The 14,243-nt window shown below is 43.3% G+C and overlaps 1 protein-coding gene across 6 annotated transcripts in view; it reads left to right on the forward strand.

The window, feature by feature from the left end:
* Window positions 1–14,243, forward strand: part of TBC1D24 (TBC1 domain family member 24) — a 544,893-nt gene that overhangs the window by 342,084 nt on the left and 188,566 nt on the right. The gene's annotated exons all lie outside the window — the stretch shown is intronic.

Genomic DNA, 14,243 nt, shown 5'->3' on the forward strand with positions numbered 1-14,243 from the left:
GTGATAACCGAATGGAAGGAAGTCTCTAGAACCCCAACAGGATCAAACAAACAACCAAGATATGTAGGAAAATAAACAGTAGGATTAAGTACATTGCATTATGGAAGATATAGGTAGGGGAACCCGACATGGCGAATTCACAATCAAGTACGTGCTAGTCTTCCGCCTCCGCCCGTAATACAACATCCTGCACAATAGAGAACAATAGGGCAGCTCTAGGTGGAAAAGTCCTCTTTATCAGTTCCATTGCCAGTGAGGGAGCGAATCACTGCTGACTTTTCCCTGGCGATAGTGTCCGGGTTGGGGCGAGGACCCCAGGGAGCTGACGTGTTTCGCGCCCTGTGTCTGTCTCCTCCACGAGTGGCATCTCGAGTGGAGGCCTGGGTTACGCCCTGATCCGAGATTTCCAGGTTGAGCACTTTGCAGGCTTCCGTTAGAGAACAGATCTGAAATGTTTTGCCCTCTAGACGAAGTATATTACAGGAAGGGTGCCCCCAAGAGTAGGCGGTGCCCAACTTCTGCAACTGATTTGTTACAGGGCAAAAATCCTTTCACTTTTGTGGAGTGATAGCGGCTAGATTCTGGAAAAGCTTTAGGGAGTGACACCAGGAATTGAAACTGTTGAGCACCTTGGGCCTTTTGCAAAACAGTCTCCTTAGTCATGCACGCATACCAGTGTGTCCGCTGGAGGCCGAGGAGCAACTCGCGGCTGTCACACGTGATGGCATCTGTCCAATTTGATGTGATCCTCCTTCTCCCCGTCCAGGACCATGCAAATCAGGGCCTGTAAGTACTCTTCAAAATCTGAGCCTTCTGCAGCGGTTGGGGCTCCTCTGGTCCGAATGTTTTTTCTCCTAGACCTATTCTCCAGGTCCTCTGCATGGGCCTGGAGGTCAATCGGCTGCTCCTGGAGCCTGATAATTTATTGTTGTAAGTCTCAATGTATCCGTCCCGCACAGTGTTGCCGTCTTTTAGGGCTGTCACCTGCTCTCTGACTTAATCGATATCTCGTTGAGCTTCTCTCAGCCCTAAGGCCTAGGCCTTTTTCACCGTCTGCAGGTCTTCACAAAGGGAGGCAAACAGCGACTTCAGGAATTCCCGAGTCACAGGGCCTCCTGTTGTCTCTGTGCCCACTCCCGGACCCATCTTCTCCACTTGCGCTTCGCCGTAGGACTTCAGGAGCATGCCCCGGATATTACCAGCTTTTTTGCCTTCAACAGAGGCCATGAGAATGAGAACTGGGCCTTTCAGCCCAGGTCGCCGGTGCGGGTGGGCCCAGGCAGGAAAAATAAGAAAAAATAAGGGGGAGGGGTGGGGTGGTTTTGGGGGTTGCACGTCGTGCTAACCGAGCCCAGGCGGATTTCAGCAGTAGGACTGGAGTCAGGAGGATGCCTCCGTATCCCAGGGGGCAGGTTGGGCCGGACTGCGTTGACCCAGGCCCAAGTTCCATAGACTCGCTGCTGTGGTCTGTTGGGGTGTGCACTGGGCCGTGCCACTCCCCTAGAAGGTCTCTTCAGTGGGACCCTCCACTCTCCCCCCACTTGCTCACTGACCAAGTAAGGAGGCGAGCAGTCCAAGCAAGGGGCCCCACCCCAGCCCCACTCTGAGTGATGGGGCCTCCGCATACAGGAACTCCCACTCCCGGGGTCCTGCTCTGATATATGGGAGACCCAAGGGAGGGGCAGCTAAACACTGGAGGTCGCCTAGTTGACCTCCAATGCGGCCTCCTTCTCCTACCTCCTGTGGGCGATCAGCTTTCCCTTCACGGGCCAACCCACATGGGGCCTCCTCAGCGTGTGCAGGCAGGCACCTGCAGTCCAAGTCGAGCACTCCCCGCGGAGCTCCCGCCAAAGACCAGCCAGCACTGTCTGGCCTTCAGCCGCAAACTTCTTCGAAGGAGTCGGGTGCCTCCCAAAATGGCTGCTGGCAAAGATCCAGCAGCTGAGGTCGAGGTGCCCAGCCCAGCCAGGCCCCGCAGCCAAGACTCGCAATCCCCTGCGTCAGTGGATCCGGCCCTACCACCAGGGGACCGCCCCCTGCCCTTGAGCTAGTCAGCATCCAGCAGCAGGTGTTGCGGGCCGAGGGAGGTGCGCACTCTGCTCCACTACACCTCAGGGCCATGCCACCCTCCCTCCTGGGAAGTGCTCCGAAGCACAGCCGTACCCCCGGGGGAAGGGGTGTGCAGAGGCAGAATATGGAATCACAAATATTGAGTTGCACAAATATCAAGTTGCACAAACATCGTGGGTCAGAAATATCGACAGGAAGAATATTGTGGTTATGAATGTAGACTTAAGGTAAGTAATATCGATTTTAAATATATCAGTGTTTAATATTGTTTGCACAAATATAGTTAAAATATTGTTTTATTAATGTTATGTATTTTAGTACATATTTTATATGTATGTGTTGTATATTTTTTTTGTATAAGAATTGTTTGTATTTTTAATATGTTACATTTTTTAGTAGTTAAAAATAAATATTTTAATTTTGCCTTTTTAGTTCTGTAGCGGGGTTTGGGTTTATAGTGAAATAGGGTGGGAAGTAATTAACTTATATTACATTTATTATTTTGTATTATTAATAGTTGTTGAATTCAGATGTTATAGTGTTAAATGTGTAAAGTAATGTATTATTAATTGGTTGTTAATTTTAATAAATTGGTAATTAATTATGGTCATTGTGCAATTAATTTTAGGTGTGTGTTGTGAGGTGTTAAGGGTGGAAAGTAAGTAAGTTTTAATTTAATAATGGGTAATTTGAATAATTAAATAATTATGGTCATTGTGCAATTAATTTTATGGGTGTGTTGTGGTGTTAATAGGTGTTAAGGGTGGGAATTAATTTATTTTTAATTGATAAATTAATAATTGGATGTTAATCAATTTTAATTAATCGGTAATAAATATGCTAATTTTGTAATTAATAGTTGGTGTGTGTTTTGGTATTTATGGGAGTAAACAGTGGGAAGTAATTTGTATTTAAGTAATTAATATATAGTTAATTATTTGATATGTATTTTGGGTAATTGTTTATTTTTTGTCTGTTTTTTTACCTTTAAAGGGGCAAACGGGGGGTATCAAGTACATTTTAATTACTTGATTATTAATTGTTAATAGTCATAGTATTTAATTTATAAATACTTTTAATTGTGTTTTATTATCTTAGAGTTTAATATAGGAGTGTACTGTGCATGTCATAGTGTTAAAGTGTGTGAGGTAAATGATTATTCGTTTTTTAATTAATATTTTTAATTCGATTATTAATTGTTAATTTTGGGGGGAAATTAATTTAAAAAAAAATTGAATTGTTTCCTTATTGGTGTAGTATAGGGTAGGAAATATAATTAATACATTTATGTGCTCATTTATCTAATATTTTCTAGTTCAAAATAAAAAAATTCAAAATGTATTTATTTCATGATATACTTGTCGTTTTTTTTATATGTAATTAATATATAATTTTTTTAATATACTTAATTTTTCGTTTCTAAATATATAATAATTTTTATATTTTTTTAAATAATTTTTAATGTTGAGTGTGAGTGCAACAGTAGGGTAAGTGTTGGATAGCGGAGGAGTAAACATTACGTTTCCCACTCCAAAGAGTACAACAGTAGGAAAAGTGTTGGATAGCTGAGGAGTAAACATTTTTATTCCCACTCCAATGAATGCAACAGTAGGGAAAGTGTTAGATAGTGGAGAGGTAAAAATGACTATTCCCACTCCAGTGAGTGCAACATTAGGGAAAGTGTTGGATAGCGAAGAGACAAAAATTACTGTTTACACTCAAACAGTGAAAACAAAAGTAAATTTAATTATTTTGCTATCCAACACTTTCCCTAATGTTGCAATGATTGTATTGGGAATTTCAAGTTTAAATATTTTTTGATAGTTTAATGTTTTCATTTATTATATAATATTTTTTATATATTTTACATTATTGATATATATTATTTTGATATCATTTTAAAGGGTATAATAAATTAAAGATTAGTTTAATTATTTTACAGTTCATATATATGTACAAATTGTGTTTCATATTTTAATTAAGTTTGTTATATTTTGTTAAAATGTATATTTAATATATATTTTATATATATATATATATATGTGTATATATATATATATATATATATATATATATATATATATATATATATATATATATATATACGTGTGTAAATCGATATTTTTTACATTTAGAGTTTTTTACATCAATATTTTTGATTCGATATTTTTGTACTTACCTTAGGTATGGGAGTCAATATTTTTGTAGTCTATATTTTTTTTGTTGATATTTTGAACAACAATATTTATGTCATCGATATTCTATCAGTGAACCCGAGGGGGGGATCGTACAGAGGGATGAGCTGCCCAGGTGAATTCAGACTTGCTAGAAGCAGGTAATGGTGCTCGATTTAAGTGCAGATGGGCCGGGCGGGGATTGAGCGATCATCCGCTCAGGTCGCCATCGTAGCAACGGCCGCCCTTCCAAGTTTTTTAAAGGAGGAATTTCTGAAGGCAGATATTGCAATGACCCCATTATTCATAGCTTTACTTTAGATTTTAAGTTTATTATTAACTGAATTAGACCTCTCTTGAGGTCAGCAATATCATTAAAACCCTCAAATAAAAATTAAGTACATTAAAATTAAAGTAATTGAAGCCATTTATGAATAGTCAACTAAAATTTAAAAAATGTAAAATCTTTAAAATGTAAGTAGGCTGTAATATACATACTCATTATAAATGAGTAAATTTTTTGAGCGATTTTATAATACACTTAATAAGTCTAGGATATAAATAGCGACTCTGAAGTTCCGCTAGCGCTGGGCAATTATATAACGTATCGCATATAATTTGTGCAACTGCAATTTAAGATAGTGTCAGTCGGATTGAAGTATGCAAGAATTATTTGCTGATTAAAGCGAATTCCACGCTGGTTAAAAGCTCTCCTCCGGAGTTTTCTTCTGTCCGGCAGCAGAGCTGGGCATATACATACCAGATGGAGTAAGTCCTATTTGCACATCCTGCATAAACGATCGGTGATTTTTCATGGGAGGCTATAATGAAGTGAGGATAAGCATCCAAAGTGAAAGTTGAAGATCTTGCTATTTAAAAAACAGAGTAGCCAGACTTCAGAGTGGAGGAGTAGCTTCAGCTTCTTACAGTACTTTATCACCATCCAGGAATGGGATCTTTTTGATTGTGTCTCCTTATTGGCGACAATCTGAAGTTTCTGCATTCAGCATTGAATAAGTTTTGTACAATATGTTAGATCCCAAAATGAGGCCAGATCAAAAGTTTGTAGAGCTGACTCCAGATACAGCCTGGCTTTTGTTGAAGGGCACTTGGCCTATCATCGACCAAAAAACTGTGTTAATGGAATACCCAGGTGTGGCTTTTAACCTGTAGCAACTTTTAATGTAGGCACCTGTCTGGCAGATATTTGTTTACTTATCCCAAATTCTAAACTCATTTGGGCTTGCAAGGCATTTATGAGCATGTTAAAAATACCCTTTTACACGTTTAAAATGGTGTCTAGCAGCGCGGTATCATGACCTCGCAGAGCCCAACAGCCGTACGTGGGAGTAGGTAAAAGCTTGCCTGACTCTAGCTCTACGAATGGGGTAAAGCTAAGTCCCTTCAGGGCTCTGTACCAAGAACTGAAATCCTGTAACAAAGCAATTCGTTTTATGTAGGGTCTGTAACTTCTGGGGCTAAAAGTAACCATTCGCTTAAAAGAGAACGCCTAGATATTTATACTCATCCACAGTGTCCAGGGACTGGCCTTGCAGAAAACATTTGTTGTTTCCCTTGGTATGTTTATTGATCACCATGACTTTGGATTTTGATTGATTTATAACCATCCTATTGGTTATAAAGTATTGATTTAGTGCATCAAGTTAGCATTGGAGGCTGATTTGCCGATTTTTGTTCGGCTTAGCATGATTATATCATCTGCTTATAGGAGATTTGAAAGACTCCAAGCTGTGGATATGCGTTTACTTGGTTCAAGGCAGTGGTCATGTCTGCCTGAATAACTGTGGTGCCAGCACACATCTCTGCTTTCGGCCTTGATGTGTGGCGATGCTTCTTGAAACTCAGATGCCCTCAACAATCTTGATTCTTAGCCAGGTACTAGTATATAGTAATTGTATTGCCTGGAGCAGGTTTTGAGATATTCCTCATTTCAATAGTGTGGACCAGAGAAGGTTATGGGGTACACGGTTAAATGCGGCCTTGAACTCGATGAAGCATACATTGAACGGTTGTCGCTTTGGAAACATTTGGTCTATAATTAGGGCCAGAGCCTTGATATTGGTGAAGGTCCCAGTACCACGAGTGAAGCTGGCTTGGTTTAACGGAATTATGCTGTGCTCAGAGGACCAAGTGCTTAATTCCTCTAGTATCTGTGAAACGAAATACTTTGCTTCATTTTCGAGTAGGATTATTAAGCAATAGCTATTGTGATGGAGCCTCTCCTGGGATCAGTGATGATGGTCCTGAGTGATGTAGTCAGTGTCTCTGACCAGTACCATATGTGAATCCTCTGTCGCCTGGACGATGCTATTAGGGCTTGGTGCTCATCTCAATGTCCTTTTTAAAATATTTTTTTGACTTGGGTTGAGTTAGCATTGTTGTTTCAAATGCTGAAGTATGATTGGCTTCGAGAGTTGAGTGTGCCTCTAAGAGAGGCAGTTTCGTAGTCTATGCCAACAGTGTCATCGCCTTTTCTTCTTGTCCAATTATTTACGAGCGATCCAGAGTGTCACAACTTGCGTCCATCCGTGCCTGAACCATGCCCAGTGCCAGGAATGCTGATTCTTCACCTACCCTCCGCCATCCTGCCACGCTCCTCCGTGCTCTCAACCCCAGTCCACCCTCACCACACTGCACGACACATGGAATGAACATTCTCATGCACTCTCCCACACCGCCGACTCTCCACTCCAGCACCAACAAATCAGCCACTCGCTCAAGCTCACACAGACCAAACACCACCCACACAACTTGAAACACTCTCATGCATGCTCTTCAACTACTGCTTGCTTACCAAACACACCACGGATATATGTGACCCCATGCACGATGACGCTCCAAAGCGGTCTGCTCATCTTCACAGAAACATGGCTAAACCCATCCTCTGCACCAGACATTGCTACAACCATTCCCTGCGGCAACAAGATTGCCAGACAAGACTGTCCGCATCAGCCCAAAGGTGGAGTCGTCATCTTATCCAAAGATACCATCAGGTGAACCACCTACACGTCAACCCCACAAGCTACATGCAACACATCATGTTCAAGGTACACATCACAGCCAACATTTTTCTGAGTGGAACCCTTGTATTACGACTACTAGGGCCCCAAACAAATTTTTCCAGCAACATCTAATCATCATCAGCACCTCCATCCTCCTCAGAAACCTTAATTTTCACTTGGAAGACCCTACCAATCCAAACTCCACGGCCCTTCTGGAAAACCTAGAACTCACCCAGTACGTTGTCAAACCAACCTACATCAACTGTTGGAACTGATTTTCTTCTCAAACAGCAACTTCACAGTCAACAAGCCAACCACTATGATCAGGAAAGACCATGCCCACGTCCATTTCAGCATACGTATCCTGCACCACCACAGACCTACCACTACCTGAACCACCTGCAGCTCAAAAAGCGTCACAGATGAGGAGTTTGCTTCTGCCCTCTATGCACACAGTCCTGAGCACATCAACAACTTGTCGAAAGTCATCAGTAACCTCAACAGCTAGACCATCACATGCATTAACATCCTGGCTCCCCTCAAGCTCAAACCAACGTAAGAGCTCGACCATGGGCAATTGGTACACAGAGTAACCTAGGCTGATGAAACATTGCTGCAAGCAACTGCAGCACAAATTGATATCCAGTCAAGACACTAGAAATAAAGACATCTTCAAATCAGTCCTAAGATGCTACCACCAGCAGAAACTTAACACCAAGCGTGCATCTCTTGCAGATTTCATCAATGCCTGCACTAACAACCAAAAATAAATCTTTGCATCATCAAAAATGTCACCGCGGCTTCAGCCGCCGTCAGCAATGTCACTCTCGCAAAAGACCTTTGCAGTTAGCTCTCTGAATGTACCTGTAACAAAATCACCTACTTATACAGCATCTTCGACCTTCAACTGGACCCAGTCAATGCCCCAACTCAGCTTCCCATCACGGCCAAAGAACAAACCCTGACTTTGTGGCACGTTGTTACCACTGCCTAAATTACTGCTACCAGGAAGACTATCCACTTGTGGCGCCCATGCGACCCTGCCCCCACCAGACCTTTACCAAAGGACTCCTATCGATCAGTGAAACACTTACACCCATAGGCAACACTTCCCGAACACCTGGAAAGATGCCACAGTCATGCTCTTGCTCAAGAAAAAATCTGCTGACCCAGCCCGCTCTCCAACTACATACCTATCTCGCTCACACCATACACGGCAATGGATTTAGAGAAACTAATCAACCAATGCTTCACCAACCACCTCAGTAACCGCCTACTGCCCGATGCCACACAGTGCGGATTCAGGCATAACCACAGTACAGGCACAGCACTTCTTATCACCACAGATGGACTCTGTTCCTTGACAGAGGAGACCCTGCAGCCTTTATTCTCTTGAACCCCTCTGCAGCATTTGACACTGTCTCATACCCCATCCTTCTCAGGTGCCTGCCTGAGATTGGCCTCCAAGGAACAGCTCTCGACTGGATATGCACTTTTTTAAAGGATAGATCACAAGTTGGCATCCTAGCACCTTACTTCGCAGAAGCCCGCAAACTCCTGTGGAGTGTCTCAATGCTCATCGCTCTGCAACACCCTTTTCAACATTTACATGATCCCTCTGGCCAACATCATCCCCGCATGAAACCTCCTCGCCTACGCCAACGCCTCGCAACTCATACTCTCCCTCTTTGATAAGACCCCTCAACACAAGAAACAAGTTCAACACCTACATGACAGAAATCGCTAACTGGATGAAAGTCGAAGTAGTGATCTTTGGCAGGGAACTTCAAAATGCGACTATGTGGTGGCTGGCAGAACATGGACCTACATCCACACCAGGAACCTCTGAATAGTCATGAACTGCAAACTGGACATAATTGCACAAGTCTGCAGTCTGTTTTAAGAACAATCGCACTCCTGGGTGGGTAGTGTAGACCAAGTGAAAAAAGTGGGTAGGTGCAGCTTGGTTGACCCTCCTGAGTATGAGGGTATAGAAAATACTCTGAATAGTGCTATCCCAAACAGTGGAAAACGTCACCAAGATACAGTCTGGAATGTATTTCAATGTTTGTAATCCATGCTTGTTGAATTTTCCTTTATATATCTTTTTTCGGATCTTTCTTCAAAACATTTTTTCAAAACTTTGGTTGTATTCATCATGTTTCTTAAACAAGCGCCCAATGCATTTCAGGCTTAGCCCTTTTTCAGGGGACTTTTTTTCTGTAATCGGTAAAACACACAGCATTTAGCACTTTAATCAGGAGCATATTGTCATTATCGATTATTGCGTGGAAAAGTATCATCACTGGTGTATACCTTATGTCCCGAGGTGCACATCTTAAGCTAGAGTGGTGAATGGTGTCACTCAAAGTTTTAGTTGAAGAATGCGTACAAAAAAGTTACGAAATCATGGAATGAAAACTGAAAACTTGATGCCAAAGAAACCTTAACTGTGAATCAACACACAATATCACGGTATTAAAAAACTGCCTGGGTACCCCAAACCTTATAACACCGTAATTCAGAATGTCACCTGAAACCAAAAACATACACATTTTATCGGTAGACTCGTGTAAAGTCATCTTGAACTTAAAGCGCCTCAAGTTTGATTATAAGAAACCTGTAAATCAATACAAGAAAACACTGTTGAATGTATCCGGCTAGCCACACTTTCAATCGCATGTAAAATCATGGTTCAAAAGTTAAAGCAGGTGGAAACTCACAGACGTAGTATCCGATGGCTCATGGACTCCCTTTTCCGGGTAAATGTCTAATTCCTCTCTTTATCAAGTCTCTAGGTTAAATAATCAGAAACATTGCTTACCCCGAGTTTTTCGCCCGCAAGCCTCCTCGGGTCCTCGCAAACTAATTTGGTTTCCATAACCCAACGCTGAAGTAAATCATGACTGGTCTGCCTCACGTGACTTCAACGATAGAGATAGACAATATACTACGGTGCAGCGGGATCGTTGGGGGTCAGCGGAAGAAAGACCTCTGTTTGTGATAATCCAAAATGTCAAAATAATAATATCCTCAATATTTCAAGAACGACCAAAGACCATCTATTGCAAGGTGGTTCAACATGTCAAACATATTCACATAACAATTTATCTTCGATGGAGGAGCTGAATTAACAGTTTGTGTGTCACTTAAATCTACACACTCATGTGTTGCAAGATGGTAAAGCATGTCAAGCATATTCACATGGCAATTTATCTTCAATGAAGTGACAGAATTAACAGTTTGTGTGTCACTGTAAAGAAAAAAATGCAATCTAAGCGCTCATTCAGTCCTTTTAGATGTACTGTATTTAAAAAGTTGATCCAATGTATTTCCCTGCGCAGTAAGTATTGCGTGTTTATCCCTTCCCGGTAGTATTCGAGTTTGCTCCAGTACCAGAAACCGTAGCTGAATGGGATTGTGGTTATGAGCATTACAATGTGTTGCTAATTGCGATATAGAATTTTTTTTACAGGTATTACTCTTGTGCTGAATCAAGCGTGTTTTTATTTTGCGTTCTGTCTTGCCCACAAAGGCAAGTCCACACGGACATTTTATCATATAAATCAAGTTACTACTGTCACAAGTTGCTGTGACTCTCCGTTTAATTGGTGCCCCCTTGTTTGGATGAAGGAATTCCTTTCCTTTAATTATGGTATTGCAATTGCCACAGTTGTAGTATGGTAGTGTCCCTTTGTGACAATATGCTTCTGATTAAAGTGCTAAATGCTGTGTGTTTTACCGATTACAGAAAAAATGTCCCCTAAAGAAGGGCTAGGCCCGAAATGCATTGGGCGCTTGTTTGAGAAACATGATGAATACAATCATTGTTTTGAAAAAATACATTTGAAGAAAGATCTGAATAAAGATATATAAAGGAAAATTAAGAAGCATTGATTACAATTATTGAAAGTCCTAAAAAATAGTGGGGGGACGCTGACGTCATGACAGGAAGTGACGTCACGAAGGGTGGCTTGCACCATCAGACTCATTGCGTCCCCTCGCTCACCCCTTAGACACGATTGCATCAGAGAAGCCAGCGTGTGAGCAGCTTTCTGAATGAGCTCCGATCTCGCCCCAGAGAGGCCAAAGAGTGAATGTATGGCTCAATTTGCTCCATTTATTGAGCTCCCAGTAAAATAAGTGGGGGGACACCGTCCACCCACGTGGTACCCCCGACTCAAGACCTCATCACTCTGCAGCCAGTCTTATCCTCAAAATACCATGCAGAAGTCGGATCACAGCACACCTCAGGGAGCTCCACTGGCTCCTGATGCTCATACGTTCTGATTTCAAACTCCTCAATCACACATTTAAGAACAATTCAACTTAGTTCCTACTACCTGAAAAATCTCATCGCTTTCCACCACCCACCAAGACAACTGCGCTCCACAGGACTCCTACTCGCACACAACCCGCACATACACATGGCCAGATTAGGAGGACGGACATTCTCTTATATCGCTCCTAAAGCTGGTAACTGCCTTCCATTCTTCAACGGAGCCACTTCCTCTCTTCCTGCATTCCTCAAGAAGTTGAAGACCTAGCTTTTAAATTCACCATCCTATCACAGGCAAGGCTAGGTACACACACCTGCTCAGCGCCAGAATAACCTCACAGGTGATAGTGCACTTTACAAATACACATAATAAATACACATAATATCGCCTTGACCGTAAGAGGGCCCTCCGTTTTTACATCCATTGGGCCAGAAACCATCAGTTGGATGGTAAACGTTTAGTGGGCTTCTCAGGAATGAAAAAGAGAAAAGCCGTGTGTAGGAGGCCGGCTATCTATTTGCTATGCCAAAAAGAGGTACACTGTGCAAAGAGTCTAGTGAGTCCCCAAAAGTATGGCAGAGGTTAAAGTAGATAATACCTTACTCTCAATTTAGTGGTAGCTGGGCTGAGCAGTTAGGCTTATCAGAGTCGTGGGAATGTATTTGTTGTACACACTCATACAGGGCAGGATCACGCACTCAATGACTTGACTCCAGGCCAATGTTTGTAGACCTATTACCTTAGTTATTTTTATTTTAGGGAACAAAGTGAACGCAGTTACACACAAGTAGACTTCCCATTTATGCGATATTTTCAATATTCTTGACAATAGTTTTGTATAGTATCAATCAACACTTTTCATGTAAATAAAACTCGTTTTAGTCTAGGAGAAGATAGTTTGTATAGAGGCTACCACTGAGCGCAGTGTCCGTCGTGGGGGCTGTCCCCACTCGAAAGGGGCAGAATTCAGTATCTGCACCTGAGGGGGTCGATACTGGCAATGATATTTACCCTCGTGGTTAGCGGGGGCAGTGAGCAGGATAGGTTTCAACAGGTGCCCAACACAAGTACAGTCACTGGGGGACAGTTGCTGTAGATCGGATGGGTTTCCGCCACCGTTGGACTGTCCTGGGGCTGTCGCAGACGGCACCAGGAGGAGGCCAACAGGGCTACTTGTATGGGCTTTTGGGCACGGGGCTGTGAACAGCTATGGTCATGTGACCAGGAGGATCCCTCGAGGTCGTCGAGGCCGTCCGGCTGCAGTACTTTCTTCTGGCAAAGCAGAGTTGCATCGACACAAGTGCCAGTCCTCTACCACTGCTGCCTTTGGAGGTCTCGGATAGCAGTGAGTCGCATCAACACAAGTGTCAGTCCTCCCTGTGGTGGTTCTTGTAGGTCTTGTACCAGCGGATGTCAGGGACTAGATCCTCTAGTCTGGAGGAAGGTTCTTTGCACTTTGGCAAAGGTTGCAGGGTCTCTGAGTTTTCTTGGAGGCTGGGCGGGGTTTCTGGAAGGACATCAAGTCCCGGGGCTTGGTTTCTTGCCAGGTTCAGTCTGCAGCGGTTTAGTTCTTGGTCCAGCAGGAGTCCTGGTCAGTCGTCTTCTTTGGTCCGTCAAATCTGAGGGACAAGGTTCAGAGAAGCCTTTAAATACTAAATATAAGGGTGTTACTAAGGTCAGGGGGGCAGTAGCCAATGGATACTATCCTATTCAAGGTGGAGATTCTAAGAGAGGGCTTCACCTCATCTACCCGTGACCATTGGGGTGTGCCAGGCTGAGGTGGGCACTCCTACTGGGTTTACTAATTGTCCTGCCACCAAAAGTGGTGCACGGACTGGGGGGTGGGTATCTCCACTAGTTGGAGCTGCCCAAATTAGCACATTGCAAGGTGAGGCTTTGAGGCTCACCGCCAAGTGCTGCTGTTCCTGCCAGGCGAGGTCTGAAGCTAGAGCAGACTTTGTTCCTCACCTCTGAGAGCACAAAGGCTCTCACCCCATGAGGTCAGAAACCAGTCTGGTGGTGGCTGGCCAGCGAGGACCAGTCAGCCAATACACTAGAAGTTGGTCGTTTTTCAGGGGTCATCTCTAAAATGCCCTCTGAGTGCATTTTATATTCAATCCAACCCTGGCATCAGTGTGGCGTTATTATGCTGAGAAGTTTGGTACCAAATTTCCCAGGTTTTACTCAAGCCATCATGGAGCTGTAATGGCAAACTCAAAGTCCATGTACTCAAAATGGCTTGACTGCACTTACAATGTCTGTGAATGGCCCCGGTACTGTAGGGACATATTGCTCACGCAGCTACGGCTACACTTGTTGTATGGTGCACCCTGCCATAGGGCTGTAAGGCCTACAGCAGGGGTGACTTACCCATGCCATAATCAGTGTTGGTGGGCATGGCACACAGGTGTGTGTACCATGTGTACTCTTCAGTTAGGTTTGCACCAAAACATGCAGCCTGCAATAACAGTGTGTGGGCTTTAAGGTGAGGGGTTAATGAGGGTGGTATACTACTTGCTGCAGCCCTTAGAGGCCTTCCCTGGTCAAACTAACGTTCTCTTGGTGGATAGTTCTGTGTTAAGATCAGCTATGGGCTAACCAAGAAGCAAGCCCCAGGAGGCTTGCACACTAATTTCACCAGCGCAAAGACTTCTTCCACTGTGCATGCGTTATGCCAGCCTTAGACATCTTCAAGG

This window comes from Lissotriton helveticus, chromosome 10 (assembly GCF_964261635.1).
Source record: "Lissotriton helveticus chromosome 10, aLisHel1.1, whole genome shotgun sequence".
In the NCBI taxonomy this organism is placed as follows: domain Eukaryota; kingdom Metazoa; phylum Chordata; class Amphibia; order Caudata; family Salamandridae; genus Lissotriton; species Lissotriton helveticus.